Source organism: Trachypithecus francoisi, unplaced genomic scaffold, assembly GCF_009764315.1.
Source record: "Trachypithecus francoisi isolate TF-2019V2 unplaced genomic scaffold, Tfra_2.0 Lachesis_group10, whole genome shotgun sequence".
Lineage (NCBI taxonomy): Eukaryota > Metazoa > Chordata > Mammalia > Primates > Cercopithecidae > Trachypithecus > Trachypithecus francoisi.
Genome location: NW_022681455.1, coordinates 94,525,237 through 94,544,441, shown reverse-complemented (window position 1 = coordinate 94,544,441; position 19,205 = coordinate 94,525,237).

The window sequence follows — 19,205 nt, the reverse complement described above, 5'->3', positions numbered from 1 at the left end:
ATGAGTGATGAGGAGACTAGAAAAGCTCAGAGAGGAACTGATTCAGGTCACAGTGTGCCTCGAGGGCCACTATGCAAGCTCAGCCTTGACTCTGAGTGAAACAGGAGCCACTGAAGGTCTTAAGCAGAGAATCATGGTCAGGCATTAGTGTTAAGATCAGACCATCTGGTGGGGTCAAAGATTGGAGCAGGGAGACCCAAGACAAGGCTGCTGAAGCTACTGAGGTACCCAAGAGTGCGATGGCCGTGGTTCAGACAGGGATGGCCGCAAGGGAGCTGTGAGGACTGGCTGGTGAGCATGTGTGAAGCTGAGAGCCAGCAGGATTTGCTGATGAGTTGGAAGTGGGAGAGGAGAGACAGGAAGAAGTTGGAGACAACGCTAAGGTTCATAGACTAAGCAACTGGAAGGATGGGGCTGCCCCCACTGAGATGGGGAAGTGTGAGTTTGGCAGGCCGGGGAGCTCTGCAGTTCCATGTGGGACCTGAAGGTTTATTAGACAGCTAAATGGGGACATTGAGGAGGCTCTTGGGTAGATGGCTCTGCAGGCTGGCAGAGAGGTTTGGGTAGAAGACACGGGTGAGTCATCTGCTAATAGAATTTAAAGTCACGGGCCTGGTGCAGGGGCTCATGCCTGTAATCCCAGCACTTTGGGAGGCCAAGGTGGGCAGATCACTTGAGGTCAGGAGTTTGAGACCAGCCTGACCAACTTGGTGAAACCCTGTCTCTACTAAAAATACAAAAAGAAAAAATATTAGCTGGGCATGGTGGTGGGCACCCTTAATCCCAGCTACTCCGGAGGCTGAGACAGGAGAATAGCTTGAATCCAGGAGGTGGAGGTTGCAGTGAGCCGAGATTGCTCTACTGCCTGGGCGACAGAGGGAGACTCCATCTGTAAAACAAACAAAAAAGAATTTAAAGCCACGGGAAGGCATTCAATGACCCAGGGAAAGAATGAGGATGGAAGAGAGAAAGGGTGCAAGGATTGAGTCCTGGGGTCCTACAAAGTGAAGAGATTGGGAGAAGCAGGGCCCATGAAGGGTGCTGAGAAAGAGTGGGCCTGGAGGTAGGAAGAAAACCAGGAGTGTGGGGTCCTGGAAGCCAGGGGCAGGTGTTCTGCAGAGGAGGAAGTGACCCCGTGTGTCCGATGGGGTGTGATAGGTCAAGGACACTGGCGACTGAGAATCGGATTGAGCAACATACTGGTCACTGGGTCTTCGGTGAGCATAGTTGCTGTGGACTGGCACAACTGGAATGGATTTAGGAGGAGTGGGAGGGGAGGAATTTGTAGTTGAGAGTACAGACAGAAATTTACCCACTTCTAAATGTGTGGCATGCGCCTCTCTTGACTTATCTTTCTAGGCTTGTGTGTTTGCATGCGTCTGTGTGCCTGTGTGTGCATATGTGTGTGCATATGCATGCATGTGTGTGTGCATGCACCTGTGTGCATGTATGTCTGTGTGCATACATGCGTGTGTGTGCATGTGTGTCTGTGTGTGTGCACGTGTGTGTGCATGCATGTGTGTGCATGCGTGTGTGTGCATATGCATGTGTGTGTGCTTGTGTGTACGTGTGTGTGTGCATGTGTGCACATGTGTCTTTTCTCACCCTTAAGAGTGCAAGCTGCTGGAGGGCTGGGATCTTTCTCTTAGTTTTCTCCCTCATCCTCAGCACATAGAAGAAGCCCTAAAATTAGTACTCGTCAATCACGTTGGCTCAATATGATGCTTGCATTCTCGGAAGCCAGGTGCTGTGGGGCTCCTTTCCAGTTTTCTGCAGCTGACATCCTGGTGGTGCCCCAAGACCTACATGCTCCAGGCCCACCTTACTCTGAGCCCCTCTCTTTCTCTTCCCCAGCCAGTTTTTAGAAGGTCCCATGTTTCTTTCTGCTGGAAGACCTTTGTACATTGTAGTGGATCCTGGAATGCACCTCTGATCTAGTGACTGACAGCCACTTCAAAGATTGTGTCAATGAAAGAGAGTTGCCGGCCGGGCGCGGTGGCTCAAGCCTGTAATCCCAGCACTTTGGGAGGCCGAGGCGGGCGGATCACGAGGTCAGGAGATCGAGACCATCCTGGCTAACATGGTGAAACCCCGTCTCTACTAAAAAAAAATACAAAAAACTAGCCGGGTGAGGTGGCGGGCGCCTGTAGTCCCAGCTACTTGGGAGGCTGAGGCAGGAGAATGGCGTAAACCCAGGAGACGGAGCTTGCAGTGAGCTGAGATTCGGCCACTGCACTCCAGCCTGGGCGACACAGCGAGACTCCGTCTCAAAAAAAAAAAAAAAAAAAAATTAAGAAAGAGAGTTGCCTTGTTCAAGCTCCCACACCCTCACCAGAGTGGCCTGCACTCAGGGACCAGTCACTGTGGTCATCCCAGGTGATATGGTTTTGCTGTGTCCCCACCCAAAGTCTCATCTCAAATTGTAATAATCCCCACGTGTCAAGGGTGGGACCAGGTGGACATAATTGAATCATAGGAATGGTTCCCCCATGTCATTCTCATGATAGTGAGCGGGTTCTCACAAGATCTGATGGTTTTGTAAGGGGCTTCCCCCCTCACTCGGCCCTCATTCTCTCTCCTGCAGCCATGTAAAGAAGGACATGTTTGCTTCCCCTATGATTGTAAGTTTCCTGAGGCCTCCCCAACCATGCTGAACTATCAGTCAATCAAACCTCTTTCCTTTATAAATTGCCCAGTCTCAGGCAGTTCTTTATAGCAGCGTGAGAGTGGACTAATACACCAGGGGTCATCCCAGCTTCCCAGCTCTCCAGGGTTGGCCGAGGCCTCCTTTGATCCATTCATATTCAACCTCTCCCTCTGCCCAGCTCTCTCTCCTTCCTTCCTTCCTTCCTTCCTTCCTTCCTTCCTTCCTTCCTTCCTTCCTTCCTCCCTCCCTCCCTCCCTCCCTCAAGCGCTGATCACCGGTGAACTGCCTGATAAACCTCTCTTGCCTCAGAGTCACTCCTGGGGAGCCCAGCCTGCTACAGGAATGCCAATGCCTCTTTCTGGAAATCTCTCCTCCACCCCTTCCTCCACCTGTTAGAATACAGTCATCAATCAGCTCAGTCGCCACGTTTTCCAGGAAATCCCCTGGGACTGTTCCTCCTTCCCACTCAGTCACCGTCCCGTCACAATTCACTTCCATAAGACTCCTGTGTCTTCTCCCTAGGACTTACCTTATGATTACACATGGATTGCTGTTTATTTGATAAGTGTCTGAATCCTGCGTTAGCCTACAGGCTCCTCTGGGACAGAAACAGTGCTGGTTTTGTTCACCCCATATCCTCAGGACCCTCACTGCCTGGCATGCAGTAGGCAATCAGGGGACATCTGTCCCACGAACGAGGTCCCTGCAGGTGACAAGGGTGAGGCTCTGACTCAGGTGGCAATTCCTGCCCAATGAAGGTTCAATGAAGGTGCTGGAGGTTAGTGCTTCAATATAGGAATTGGGAGGTGACACAGTTCAGTCCCTAACATCCTCCTAGGCTAGATGCTAAGCTTCCTGCTAACAAGGAGGGTGTGTCTTCAGATGGTTTTTATGCCCCTCATCCGGTTTGGAATGCTGCTAAGTGGAGAAGTGGATCCGCAAAGACTTGTGTCATTAAACCTCAACAAGAGGGCCAAGGATGTGTGAATCATGTTTAAGAGACGTGCCTGTCATCCCTGCTATCTCAGATAGCATCTCCATGGAGACCGAATCCCTCTTGTGGGGAAGACCCTTCTTCAAAGGTGAGATTTTTCTTCTCACTGAAAACATGCCACTTTAACAACCCTCTTCCCCATGCCTCTCAGGCCAGGAATCCTGTGTCTCTAGCCAGCTGGACATGGGCCGTCTCATCTGGCCACCACCTCCCCACCATGCCCTGCCCTGGACTTGGCCCTGACACAAATGCCTTGTTTTTGTTTGTTTGTACACAGGTTCTGGGGAGGCCCGGCCAGGGCTGAGGACTCAGCACCTCTCATAATGGGAGGTCAAACGAAATGAAACCCACCTCGCTTGCCCCATCATCTGAATTCCTACATTGGCTATGACATGGCTAAGGGGAAAATATTGGATTTATTTTTATGAGTTACTCATAACCCTAAGGCCCTGAAGAGGAACCGTGCGAAGTGAATCCATTTGGAAGGTTGGAAAGGTCACAGCTAACTTGTAAAAATAAATCCAATATTTTTCGCTCTGTCTTATTAGATTTATATGATGCAGACTCCGAGAGAGGTTTAGCTTTTTTTTGTTGTTGTTATGGTTGTTTTTTTTAATGGTCATTTTCCAGTGCTGTTTAGAGCATTTCTTCTGAGCCTCAACCAAACAGCCACTCCATTGCCAATCATCCAGCTGCATGGCAGTTTCTTGATTTAAAATAAAAAGTTTTGAAATAAGTACATGGACGTTACCCCATCTCCCTTCCATCATTTCATCTCTACAGGAAGCAGCATCACCATTTCAGGCCCTAAAGTAGCCAAGCATGGAGGCTGGAAATAGCTGGAAACAGTTCATGGGCAATGCTAAGGGCAAGTTCAAAAATTCACTTTTCATCTAAAAAAAACAAAAAACAAAAACCAACCTCAGCAGTGTAGGATCAAATGAACCCACTGTCATCTCTTAAGAAACAAACTGTGGTCCCCACACGTTCTGCCTCGAGGTCCCCGGGCCGGTTCTGCTCAGCCAGGGCCTCTCATGAGGACGAAGGGGCATCGGTCACGCGAGGATCCGTGGAGGGGAGATTGTGGGGAGACATCAGTGAAGGTCTTTCCCAACTCCAGGATCCTTGCTTAAGCCCACTCCCTCTTTTCTCTCTCCTTCCTCTTTGTCCAAATATTTATTTTCTGTCACAACAGTTTGACATTGAATTATCATCATTTTCCACACCTGAACCCAGCCTCCTTTCTCTATTCATTTGCTTAGGCTGAACAAAGGACCACAGACTGCGTGGCTTAAACAACAGAAATTTATTTTTTCACAGTTCTGGAGGCCAGAAGTCCAAGATCAAGGTGTCCACGGGGCTGGTTTCTTCTGAGGCCTCTCTCCTGGCTTGCAGGTGGCCACCTTCCCAATGTGTTTACATGCGGCTATTTTTTTTTTTATCTTAGTGCATGCACATGCCTGGCATCTAAATTTTCTCTTCTCATAAAGATTCCAGGGTGACCAGATGAGCACCCACCCTAAAGAGCTCATTTTAACTTGATCACCTCTTTAAAGACCTTATTTCCAAATACAGTCTCATTCGTAGTCATTCGGAGGCACTGGAGATTAGGGCTTCGATATAGAAATTTGGGAGGGGACACAGTTCAGCCCCTAACATCGTCCCAGCCTAGATGCTAAGCTTTCTGCTAATGAGGGGGGTGTGTCTTTGGGTGGTTTTTATGCCTCTTACTGTGTTTGGAATGCTGCTAAGTGGAGAAGTGGATCCATGAGGACTTGTGTCCTTAAACCTCAACAAGAGGGCCAAGGATGCGTGAATCATGTTTAAAAGACATGCCTATCATCCCTGCTATCTCAGAGACACATTTCCTATTTTATTTGTGCGCACAAGTCCACAAACATCACCTCTCTCGGATCACCTTTCTCTACCAACGAAGCCACTTTGGACAGAAAAAGAAGTAACGGGATTAACTGTGATTTTCATCTGCCATTTATGAGTGGTGGAAACACTGATAGTCCCCATGCTTTGTGGTGTTTTGACCTCTCTAAAATGTCACATCATTGCGTGTTCTCAGGAGAAAAGCCATTAGTCTCTACTCTGAAATTCCAAGACAACTCCAGCCTGCGATGAATAACCAAAGCCAGCCAGACGGCCCGCCCTGGGCTGCACGTGTCTCAGCTCACCTGGAGAGAATGTGGGCAGTAATGTCAGCAAACTCTCTCCCGGGCACTCATCTCCCCGCCTTCTGAAGGATTCAATGAAAAGATTGGAGTAGCCTTGTCAGGACAGGTGGCTTGGAGGAAAGTGGGTTTCTGTGTTCCTACAACATATATTTTCCAGTGTTTCGAATTCTTACCATTGTAAGCTTTTTTTCTCTCAGGGATAGGTCTTTTTGTAAGTCAAGAAAGCTGATCTCCATGCCACTGCATTCCAGCCTGGGTGACAGAGCGAGACTCCGTCTCAAAAAAAAAAAAAAAGAAAAAAAGAAAGTTGATCTCAGAACTGAGTGCATTGGCTGATACCTGTAATCCCAGTGCTTTGGGAGGCCAAGGAAGGAGGATGGCTTGAGGCCAGGAATTCAAGACCAGCCTGGGAAACATAATGAGACTTCATCTCTACAAAAATAAAATAGAGTAAGTTATTAAAATAACTAAAAATTTTAAAAATCAAAGAAAAAATATGTGTGTGTGTGTGTGTGTGTGTGTGTGTATAAAAATAAGCTGGGCATGGTGGCACGTGCCTGTAGTCCCAGCTAGTCAGGAGGCTGAGGCAGGAGGATCATGGAGCCCAGGAGTTTGAGGCTGCAGTAAGCTATGATCACACCACTGCACTCCAGCCTGGGTGACAGAGCAAGAATCTCTGAAAAAAAAATAGAAAAGAAAGCTGATGTTTGCTCTGTGTGACTTTAAAGACGCCATTAAAGCCACTCCTTTGACTTAAGGAACTGTTTCTCAAAGTGGGCTCAAAGGAACACTAGGTTCACATAAATCAATATCTTGGGAGCATTGGGAAGAGTTCTTTCAGACAAGGAAGGAGTTACATCTTTCTTTTATACCTTGTTTTCCCAGATCCTAGCACGAAGCCTGCCGCATAGTATATTCAATGAATCTACATAGAATGATGGTTTACATGGCCAGATATGCTTGGGAAACACCAGATAAAAGCCAAAATTAAGTCAGTTTTCTTACTTTGGGCTTTCTCAGAGCTTTAGTCAATGAACATACTTTAAGAAATGTTGAGAAAAGGATCTGCTCTGCAAATGTATTTGTTTGGATCTAAAATTCTGAAATGCAGTTAACCAGCAGCTTGAGGTCATCTTGTTCTGTGGTAGAGTAGTTTAATAGATTCAAGAGCTTCATCCACTGTGCTGAAGGACACTAAAGGGGAATTGAAGGAGCATAAATTGAAGGCCTTTGGGGTGACTGGAGGAGCAGCTGTCCAGACATGAAACCTGGAGGTTTTGGAAACCCGGACGCCTTGAAGCCCACTGGAGGGAAATGCTGATTGAAGGCCCTGCCTCTAGAAGGTACCCGAGTCAAGACATTTTGGTTACATCAGGGGTGGAAAAGACAAAGATGTGAAAAGACGAAGGAGATGCTCCAGAGGAAGTCGAGTTGCACGGGGTTGTCACCAGGTCCCCAGCAGAGCAGCAGATGTCCAGGGTCGTGGGGACAGAGGACAAACAGGAGAGGAGCCAGCAGAACTGAGCACTGGGGCCCGGCAAAGCCACAAAGGTGGGTGAGGAGTGAGGAGTCGGGGGTTCCCAGAGAACCCCGAAGACAGTGATACATATTCAGTCATGTCCAAGTGCGACCCTGCTCCCCGATGCCACCAAATAGACACCACCTAATCATCAGGCAGCTAAGTCCAGTCCTCTCATTCTGGAAAACAGAGGGAGAGACAGAGGCTGAAGAGCTCCAGTTTCTCCGAGCTTCAATTTAGCCCTCCCTTTGATGAGCTGCCGCCACGGTGTGCACAAAACGAGTGCAATTTAAAACTCAGGAAACTCGGCTTTCAATAATTCCCCGCTAGGTTTCCGTCTGCTGAAGAGTAAATAACACAACTGCTACAAACGCTGGAAGCAAAATCTCCAATAACAGCTCCATGCTTATGATAACTTTCCCAATTTTCTGCAATCTCCACCGCTTCTCTCTTGACTTGGGTCTGTATCAGATTTTTTTCTTTTCTTTATTGAACATCTGCCTTGGGAGCCACTGTCACAAAAAGTAATAAACACATCAATCCAAAAGAAAAGGAGAGGATTGAGCAGTTCAAACTACTTAACCAATCAAATTGGCAGCTGGCAGAATGAAATGGAGGGGTGAGAGCTAAGAGACCCACTTCCTGGAGAATGTTGCTAATGATGGTACCCACCCGTGGGGGACGAGGTACCCAAACTGCACGGGGCTTCCTAATAAGTTAATTACAGTTTCTAACACTAATTATAGACTTCAACCTTTGTTGAGATTTCAAGCCCTGGGATTAATTTGTAAGTCATTCATTCAGCTGAAACTTGACAGCTCTTGCTGCTTCTAAAATATAAGGGAACAAGGGAAAGAACTGCCTTGGAATTAAAAAATTCCTTTCCTTAAAACAAAAACCTAAACAATCACGATGCCTTTTCCACTTATTACCCGTGGACTCTGAAAACGTGTACCGCAGACAGCAATCATTACGTTCCGTGTCCCTGAAGTTCTCCCCCTGACTCCCCACCTAAAGAACAACAACAAAAAATTATGCCTGAAAGGGAAACAAAGCAATTTATGTTTTCTGGTTATCATCCTGGAAATAGCCAAAGATTACTTGCATACCGAACAGACGAAATCAAATCTTTCACCACTGCTTAAAAAAAAAATCCTATTACAAATTACATTTAACTCAGGTGTGTATAGTTTGCCAGTTCTTATCCAGTTGTAAATTAGACCAGGGTTGCCTGTTGGGAGGGAAAAGTGGCTTTTGAAACATGTCTTATTGACTGGGTATAAATTACCTGCAGCAGATTTGTGAAGCAAATTTGAAGCAAGAGATAGCTCCAGGCAACACTGTATCGATTGTAGATTGATATTCCGCTGATTTTAAGGTGAAAAATAAAGATTGTTTTAGCAGCAATTTAATTAACACATCATTGCACAAATGCTAAGAATATTGTGTTGTCTAATATGGGGATTTAAGCTTTAAAAAAAACAATTATCTGGGAAAAGCTTAGCTTCACATGTAGATTAATTGTCTTTACTTATCACTCTAAGTCTCTCTGTGAATTCACATAAAACAAAATAATGGTTATGAGCACCCTGCTCATTTTTCTTGAGCCATGAGAAGTGAGGTTTTCCCTCCTCCTCAAAGCAATAAACACACTTGTCTTCAGCACTGGCAAAAATTTAGTTGTGCTGTTTTTAGCAGAGCCCTTGGAAGCTGGAATGAGTAGGGAGGCCTGACTGTCAAGCCAGCTCTGTCCCCAAGTTGTCAAGTGCCCTTGGGCAGATGACTTCATTTCCCCCAGCCCCCGTTTCTTCACAGTTTAGATCACCCCTAAAGTAATGGTGTGCTGGTGAATGTTTAGCAACCAGCTCTAGAGAGGGGAGTCCTGATTTGTAGCATCTGCTAATTGCCGTGGTGTAAATACTGTGACTGTGACTGATTTCAAGCTACCAATTTGACATTACTGAATGCATAGTGGGGGAAGAGATGCCGCAAGCTACCTCGAGCCAGCCCCACCTGACCACTGCCTCTAAGATCCTCCAAGTTTCAAGAATTGCATGGGTTTATAAATGTAATTTAAATTTAAGTTTAAATGCACATACAGAGAAGAGAATTACACCTCTTTTTGTAATTCAGAAGTTATTTTAGAAGCTTCCAGTGTAACAGGATTATAACAATGAATATTAATATGATTTCTCATCAATACCAAGTCTAGAATATCCAGATATTTCTCATTTTGTTTCTTAAAAAAAAAAAAGCAATAGGAAAATCATCTATTACGGAGATAATGTCTATAAGTGTTTCCAGAAGTCCTCCAATGAACTGCTTTTTCAAAAATTATCACCTTTTTTCTTACTATTAAAGTACTGCATGTGTATTGAAGATAATACAGGCAAATTCAGAAAACTAATATAAAGGAAAACATCTAAATCTCTGTAATTACCTCATCCAGAAATTAATGTATTGGCATATTGTTGTACAGTTATTTCTCTCTCTTCTCTTTCTCTCTTTCCCTCTCTCTCTCTTTTATGCACACACACACTCATACACTCTTATGAATTTTTTGCTTGTTTTGTTTTGGGGTTTGTTTTTGTTTTTGTTTTTGAGACATAGTCTCACTTTGTCACCCAGGCTGGAATGCAATAGCACCATCTCAGTTCACTGCAACCTCCGCCTCCTGGGTTCAAGCAATTCTCCGGCCTGAGCCACCTGAGTAGCTGGGATGAGAGGCGCCCACCACCACACCCAGCTAATTTTTGTATTTTTAGTAGACACAGGGTTTCACCATGTTGGCCAGGCTGGTCTTGAACTCCTGATCTCAGATGATCCGCCCACCTCGGCCTCCCAAAGTGCTGGGATTACAGGTGTGAGCCACCGCGCCTGGCCATGAATATTTTTTTTTCAATGGGATCAAACAAGGTTTTGTGACCCTATTTGCTAAATAATGAAAATATTACCATTTCATTAAATATTCCTACATTATTTTTAAGGGCTGCAAGACCAAGCCTTATTTGATCAATCGATCAATCAATCAATCATTCTCCTTGTCTATTTACAGTTTTTTGGGCCCCTTGTCTATTTACAGTTTTATGTTAATGTAAGACAACTCTGCCTCCAGCATCACGGATCCACTGTACACAGTCGCAATTACTGCCGATGGATCAGTTGCAAGAACAGGAGTTGCTGTATCTGTTAATGTACTTTTTAAAAAAAGATTAAACTTTTCATGGAAAGAAACTAGTTATGAATATCTTTGTATGAGATCAGAGACTACCTGTAATCTAGGGACAGGCCCAACATCGATTGAGTGACATTATAAGTTTTATTTTGTGTCTCCCACAAGGCAATGAAAACCCAGTAAGGGTTGGCTGTTGTCATCCTATCAGTCAAATACCACTGCTCTTCTTAAGAGTGATCTTAGCGTGGCAGAGAGGGGTGCAGAAGAGCAGATCAAGATCACTGTCAGTTTCAGAGCAGCCTACCCAGAAGCAAGTGGAGAAGACCTTGACAAAAACCCACAGGACTGTCCTTGCTCAGAGGGAGATGGCAGGAAGAGCCAGGTCTCCTGCTACATGGACAGGGCCTGCAGATGTGGGCCCACAGATCTGCAGAAGGAGGTTGCCTGATGGGCGGTAGAAAACATTTTCTTGCCGTACAGACTTACAGCAGGAAATAGACACAGCCTTAGGAAACTTCTGATTTGCCTTTTCAACAATATTCAAGAAGACATTGAATCCAGAAACTCGAGCAAGCAGGGTAAGAAAGAAACCATCTGAGATAAGGGGAGAGTGAATGGAGAGAAAACACAATTGATTAATTAAAAACCCTCATATGAACAGCAGGTTGGAGACTGAAGAAAACCAATTTAATGAGGTAAAAGACAAATTCAAGACATTTTCCATTATACACATGGGAAAGTTTGATAGATACTGATTTATAGTGATAGAGAAAAATGATCAAAGACACGTGAAAAACGTAAAGGGTGTCGTTAGCAGAACAAAAATGGGATCTGTCCCTCTAAATTATTTTTTAATAAAAGGAAGGAAGAAAACATAGTTCATATTTTTTAAAAAGGAATGAAGGGAAATCAAATAAGCCTAAAAATCAAAACAAAACAATAGAAAACCAAACATTACTGTCACCATATATGGATTAACTATTAAATACAAACCCGTACAAATCAGTTAACCCTGTTAAATTCAGAGTCTCAAATAAAGTAAAAAAAAAAAAAAATGCTATTTAGGTAGATAACCCTAAAACAAAAGGATTCAAGAGTAAGAATATAGACTTATTTGGATAATATAAGGTCATATGTTTATATATTATATATAATATTATTATATAATAATATGCTATTACATATTATATGTAATTTGTGATCACATAATATATATGTTTGCGATTATATATGTTATACAATTTGTGATAATAAAATTATATAATAATATGCTATCATATTAGGTAATAATATAATAATATTTATGTAACAAATTGTATCCCATACAAAGAAGACTATATTTTAAAAATTATTCATAGACTATTTACCCAAAAAATTATCTTTTATGTTCTAAGGATGACCTTAATACATTCAGAAAGAACTATATAACTCCAGAGAGGTGTTTTTAACATGGAGAATTGAGTCCGACTGTTATCTCCCCCTAATTTCCAAAATTGTATAGAAAAGACATCTAAGAATAAAAAACAGTCTGTAACTATCCTTGAAAACTGAAAAGACTACAACTAATGGACCCCAAATTTTAAAGTACTTCTGGAAGCTGAAGAAGTAGAAATGAAAAACAATCCAAGGAGTGACAAAGAGTCCATTTTCAATGCCAGACATAGAGGAACCCTGAGAAGGATCTGGAAACTTAAGGAACCCAGGAGAACCCCCAATCCGAGAAGGGTAGGGCTTAGTATGCAGATGGCCTGGGCAGCGCATAGGGTGCTCAGGCATAATCCTCTTTGGCTTTGATCCTGGCTCTTCCAGATGACAAGCCAGCTACTACAAGTGGATGGGAATTGTCACCTGGGTGAAAACCATGTGCTCTTCCTGGTCTGTGATGCTTTCTATGGCCCCTGGACACTGGTCCCTTTCCCTGAAGATGGTGCATTACTCAGCATCAGAAAGTGCTGGCCTAGTCTCAGCACAGTATTATACAAATTAGAACGTCATCTGGCAAAGACCCACAGAAAAATTATCTAGAAAGAGATTTTTTTCAGAGCAAGATTTTGCCACAGTCTCCATATGAAAAATGCAACATATTCTCTGTCTTAGTCCATTCCAGTTGCTGTCACAAAAATGCCATAAACGTATAAACAAGAGACATTTGTTTCTCACAGCTCTGGAGGTTGGGAAGTCCAAGATGAACATGGATTTGGCATCTGGTAAAGAGCTCGTTTCCTCATAGACAGGGCCTTCTAATACAGTCCTCTCACAAGGTGGAGGGTCAAGGCAGCTCTCTGTGGCCTCTATTATAAGGAGACAAATCCCATTCAGGAGGGTGGGGTCCCCATGATTTAGTCACCTCCCAAAGCTCACCTTGGTGATTCGGTTTTCAACATATGAATTTGATAGGGAGGGGCAGGACACAAACTTTCAGACCACAGCATTATCAGATTCTGAAGTGCTGAGTTTCAGAAATTTTTTCTTTAAAAGTTGGAGGTGGGAGGTGGGAACTGGAAGCCAAGTCACATCTCCATTTTGAAAAAGAGGCTGATCCAGTATTCCCATCTCCTTTTTGGCTTTTTTGTTTTGTTGTGTTTTGTTGTTCTATGTTTTTTTAGGAAAAAAAAAAAAAACCATGAAATCTGGGGATATTTTTTGTTGTTTTCCAAATTCAAATTGAACAAAAATAATATATTCTAATGTTTTACAAAATACTTTGAGACATACATCTCATTTGCTCCTCAAACGAACCCGTTTAATCAGGTAACCTGAGTATTATTATACTCATTTAACAGATGACAGAGGGGAAAACAGGTTCAGAACCTCCGAGTCCAGGTCCCATGTTCCTGCTCTTCACCAACAGCCACAAAATCTTGACCTGATTAATTGACAAACTTTTTGAAGCAAGAGTCCTGGCCATGTTCATGGGAGCTGAGATGGTTCTAAAAGAGTGAACATCGCTAATAGGAGCAGCTATAACACGTGAACTTTTCTGCTGAGAGCATGCCCTGATCTTTGACTCATTCTTCTCTTTTAGTAAATGGAAGAGGGTTCCGAGCTTCCACAGCTCTGTCCAGCCCCTTCCCCTGCCTCCCTGTCCACTCATGAGAGCTGAGAGGGGGTGTACCAGGCAGCCTATCCCTCAAGCAGGGGCCGCCAGAGTGACTTCACAGGCAGAGGAGCCGAGAACCAGGCAGGCAAAGGCACTGAAAGCGAGGGCATCTGCCCCTCTACTCCGGATGAGGTCTCAGAACCTTTCCCATGTGACATGCCCGTGGCTGAGGATAAGGCTTCTCTGAACTCCGGAGTCAGTTGGCTTTTTCAGTCCCAGGCTTGGCACCAAGATTTATGTTCCTAGTGTGACCACACTCACCATCCATCACGATTAGTTACAATAAAATCTCTCTTCGTGTTTTTAAAAGCCCTTCGAGTTACATTCCATTATGCAGTTAACATCTCGCAGATGGCCGGGCCATTGTTCAATCAGGGAACCATTTTCCGATCTCTGAAAAGGAAGGCAGGGGACTAGCACTTGACCTTCCCAGAGGCCCTTGAGATCCTGAGCCTGGAGTCGAGAAGAGAAAACAAAGAAGGGGGCCCCTGTTCTCCTGCCAAGAACTTGGTGGTTGGACTGAAATGAGTGGATGGACAAAACAGAAGGGCTTGGGTTAACTGCCTTTTTCTTGAGGGAAGTTAACCTGGACACCCTCCCGTCTCAAGAACACCTGGTCTGTGTTCTCTGAAACAGTGTAACTGCATAGGATCGCCCCCTCAGGGGCACACTGTTCTCAGGCGGTCCCAGGCCTGATGCATTCAATTAACATTTGATCCAAACGCTGCTGGGAACTCAGATGACAAAAGGTGAAAGGATGGTTACGGACATGGACATCACCCCCAAACTTGCTGCTCCAAACCTCCTCTCTCTACCTTCCACCCAGGTCCGTATTAGCCCTGTATTAAGCCCCTCCCCCTACCGCTGTTCACCTGGTGGCCTGGGCCCTGTGGTAAATTTTGTTGCTGCTCCTAAATAATCACTGCCCTCCCTGTGGGAGGATCCCACGTCTCTGCTCACTGCCCTGCGACTTGCCATGCATCCTGTGGGAAGAGTTTGCAGTCCTTCCCCTTGACATTGGGCTTGGCCTTTGCTTTAGCCAAAGGCATATGAGTGGACGTGATGTAGGCAGAAGCTTTTTCTTTTTCTCTCTCTCCTTCCTTCCTTCCTTCCTTCCTTCCTTCCTTCCTTCCTTCCTTCCTTCCTTCCTTTCTTTCTCTCTTCTTTCTTTCTCTTTCTTTCTTATTTATTTATTTATTTCTTCTTCTTTTTCTTTCTTTCTCTTTCTTTCTCTCTTTCTTTTTTTTCTTTCTTTCATCTTTTTTTTTGTCTCACTCTGTTGCTCAGGCTGGAATGCAGTGGTACAATCAATACAATAGCTCACTGCAGCTTTGAACTCCTGGACTCAAACAATACCCTCATCTCAACCTCCCAAGTAGTGGGACTGCAGGCATGCACTACTAAGCCAGGCTAATTTATTATTATTATTATTATTATTATTATTATTATCATCATTATTATTGTAGAGATGGGGTCCTGCTATGTCACTCAGGCTGTTCTCAAACTCCTGGGCTCAAGTAATCTTCCCACTTCAGCCTCCCAAAGTGCTGGGATTACAGGTACGAGCCATCACGCCCAGCTGGCAGAAGCTTTCAGAGCCATTGCATGTTTCTGCCAGTTCTCTTCCTGTCTTTCAGTCTATCCAGAATAGAAGCTGCTCCTTCTGGCTGAATCCTGGAATGAAAAAGACGTGGAGCAGATGCCACATGCAGCCCACAGCGAATGGTAACTGACATGTGATCTCAGTGAGAAATGAAGCTTTGTGTTACAAGCTACTCAGGGGTTTGTTACTGCAGCAGAACTTAATCAAATCTGAAGAATTTGGGTGCCACAGTGGGGGCTCATCCCTCACACCTTCTTTCCTTCAGCTTCCACACCAATCTAGACCATCCTGCCATCTCTAGCACCAAACTCTATCTAAATCCATCCACTTTCCCATCCCTGCTGTCCCTGCCAGCTCCTGGACCACTTCTGTACTCTGCTCCGAGTTCACTTTCCTGCTGCTCTCCAATCTTTTCTCCACTCAGCAGCTGGACTGGGTTTCAAACAGGGAAAATCTGAGGATGCTACTCCCTAGCTTAAGCCCCCAAGACTCCCCATAGTTGTTAAGAGAAAATCTCAGCCCCTTGCCCTGTGCACGACCTCCATTGACCAAGCTCTCCTGCACGTCTCAACTCTGCAGCTTGCACTTCTCCCCACGACGCTCACTAGTCTCTGCCACCCGGCCACCTTTTTATTCCCCTAATATACCAATTTGTTTGCCACCCTCAAGTCTATGCCTAGAATGTTCTTCCTCAGATCTGACCATTTATCCAGGATCAGTATAAACACCACCTCCTCCAGGAGGCCTTCTCTGCCAACCCTGCCTCCTCCAACTCTCTGTTTTAGTGCAGTAGAGGCACACATCACCATTTATAATTATCTTGTTTGGTGGTTTATTTGCTTCCGTTTCTTTTCTTTTCTTTTTTTTTTTTGACAGAGTCTTGCTCTGTCACCCAGGCTGGAGTGCCATGGCTCAATCACAGGTCACTGCAGCCTCAATCTCCCCAGGCTCGGGTGACCTTCCCACCTCAGCCTCCTGAGTAGCTGGGACTATAGGTGTGTGCCACCATGTCCCGCTAAGTTCTTTTGTTTTTTGTATTTTTGGTAGAGCCGGGGTTTCACTATGTTGCCCAGGCTGGTCTCGAACTACTGGGCTCAAGCATTCCAACTGCCTCAGCCTCTTGAAGTGCAGGGATTACAGGCATGAGCCACCGTGCCCGGTCTATTTGCTTTCTGTCCTCCTGCTGCACACCATACAGGAAGGTAAGCCCCAGGAGAGAAGTCTTCTCTAATGTATCCCCAGTGCCTTGCACATTGGTGATTGATAAATATTTGTTGAATAAATGTCCAAATAAATGTATTCATGTTAACTTTCTCATTTTATGGATGAAGGAATTAACTTCCAATGAGTTTATACCCAGCCAAGACCTCCTCCACCTGGCCCCCTGGCAGAGCCTGGACAGGAACCCAGGTCTTCTGACTCCATCCAACAGTTTCCTCCACTGCCTCCCACCTGCTGTCTTCTTTCTAAAGATCTTCCGTCTCCTTTCATTACTTATTCCCGTGCTTAACATCCAGCGATATCAGAAGCTTCCTCCCGATGTCTACTCTATAGCCTTGAAGCAGCAGCTTATACTCCCATGAACTCAACCATTGACCTACCAGAAATCTTGCACAGCAAATGGCTCTGATTCCATTCCTTACCTGTGAAAGTATGGTAAAAACAACAGCTAATGTTCATTGCATGTTTCTGCATATTAACTCATTTAATCTTCTCAGCAATCTATGAAGTAGGTACTGTTATTATCTTCATTTTATGAAGCATCAGAGACACAGGATGGTTCTTTAACTTGCCAAGGTCACACAGCTGGGGAGTGGTGGACCCAGGATGGGTGCCTGGCCTGGATCTAGAGCCTGAGCACGCTGTGTTCTGCTGAGCAGGTCAGTGGCTTAGTGTTGTGTATTTCTGGTTGACTGTGACTTAGAAGTATACACATTTGCAAAATCCAACCCATATCTTCCTTCTTATCTCAAGGTTCCTGTGATATTATGAAAAGAACACAGACTCTAGCTGGGTGCAGTGGTTCATGCATATAATCCGAACACTTTGGGAGGCTGAGGCAGGAGGATCACTTGAGCCCAGGAGTTTGAGACTGACCTAGACAATATAAAGAGACCCTGTCTCTACAAAAAAAGAAAAAATTAGCCAGGCATGGTGGTGCACATCTGTGGTCCCAGCTAGTCGGGAGGGTGAGGCAGGAGAGTGGCTTGAGTCCAGGAGTTCAGTGCTGCAGTGAGCCGTGACTGTGCCGCTGCACTCCAGCCTGGGTGACAAAGCAAGACTTTGTATCAAAGAAAGAAAGTAAGAAAAGAAAAAGAAAGAAGAAAGAAAGAAAGGAAGGAAGGAAGGAAAGAAAGAGAAGAAGGAAGGAAGGAAGGAAGGAAGGAAAGAAAGAGAAGAAGGAAGGAAGGAAAGAAAGAGAAGAAGGAAGGAAGGAAGGAAGGAGAAGGAAGGAGGAAGGAAGGAGGAAGGAAGGAAGGAAGGAAAGAAAGAGAAGAAGGAAGGAAGGAAGGAAGGAAGGAAGGAAGGAAAGAAAGAGAAGAAGGAAGGAAGGAAGGGGAAGGAAGGAGAGAAAGAAGAAAAGAAAGAAAAAGAGAAAGCAAGCAAGCGAGCAGACTCTGGGGGAGTCTGCACTGCACCTCAGCTGTCATTTATTGAGAGCTGACTACATGCCAGGCATAGGGCCAAGGACTTAGCATGTCTTATCTCATTTAACTCATAAGGAAACGGAGGCTTAGCAGGTTTGGGTGCCCTATATAACCTCACAAGCAGGGGGACTATTCCGGCTTGGGCAGGTTGATCATAGGACAGTGCTCAAGAGACTTAATTCGTCTGAGTTTCAGTTGACTCATCTACAAAATGATACAAACTAATGATACAAATTCACAAAACATCTAGTATAGTGTCTGTCACATAGCGGGCTGTCAGATGGCAGCTACAAATAGCAAGGCTGCTTCTCTACCATTGGGCACAATTGCTAGAAATAACTGCTTAGGTTCAACTACTAAGCAGTCACGGATTTCAGGAACTCCTAAGAAAAGCATTGATCCACTAACAACCTAAATCACTAGAAAGCCATCTGCAAACAAAATACCCTTGAGAAATCATCAGTTGTCACGAGCCCCTTAACCTTCATGGCCAGGAGGGTCAAACAGCAAACTTCATTCCCTAATGTTGTGGTTCCTTGCGTCTCTCCCCCATAACCTCCCCTCCCCCACTTCCTGGGCCTCCGAGCTTGCTGGCTAACAGCTTTGGGGAACTAGCTGGATGGATGCTAAATGGATGCTAACCTTTCCAAATCCACCACCTCCCAGCTAAAAAGGAATGAGTCCAGTGCTGACCCCAGAGAGCTCGAGATCAGATTCATTTTCTCTAAGTCCTAATAAATGAGAAGAAGGCAGGGTGCTTCATCTCCCACTTTGCAATGACATGATCCATCCTAGGGATGTAGGCGTGAGGCTCGGGAGCATGACAGATCCATCACATTGGCGGCAAATCCATCAAATCCTCCTTCGCCATTTAAAGTGCCTTCTTGGCCAACCCCTGCTTAGCTCTCCTCTTTCTAAGATCTACTCAATGGCACTTCCCACTGGCCAAGCCACAAGGTAGTGGACTTAAAGGCTTCACTCAAAAACCACCAGGGCTTTCCTCTTCGAAGGCCTTACTTCATTTATTTTCATAGTGAATTTGGAAGTCTGGCTGTGTCCAGGCTGCTGGTTGGAAGCTGGCGGAGGGACTTGGACCGGGAGGGGAGAGAACCAAAAATCTGTAATCCCAGCACTTTGGGAGGCCAAGGTGGGTGGACTGCTTGAGGCCAGGAGTTTGAGACCAGCCTGGGCAACATGGTGAAACCTTGTCTCTATTCAAAATACAAAAATTAGCTGGGTGTGGTGGCACGTGCCTATAGTCCCAGCTACTCAGGAGGCTGAGGCACGAGAATTGCTGGAACCCAGGAGGCGGAGTTTGCAGTGAGCTGAGATTGTG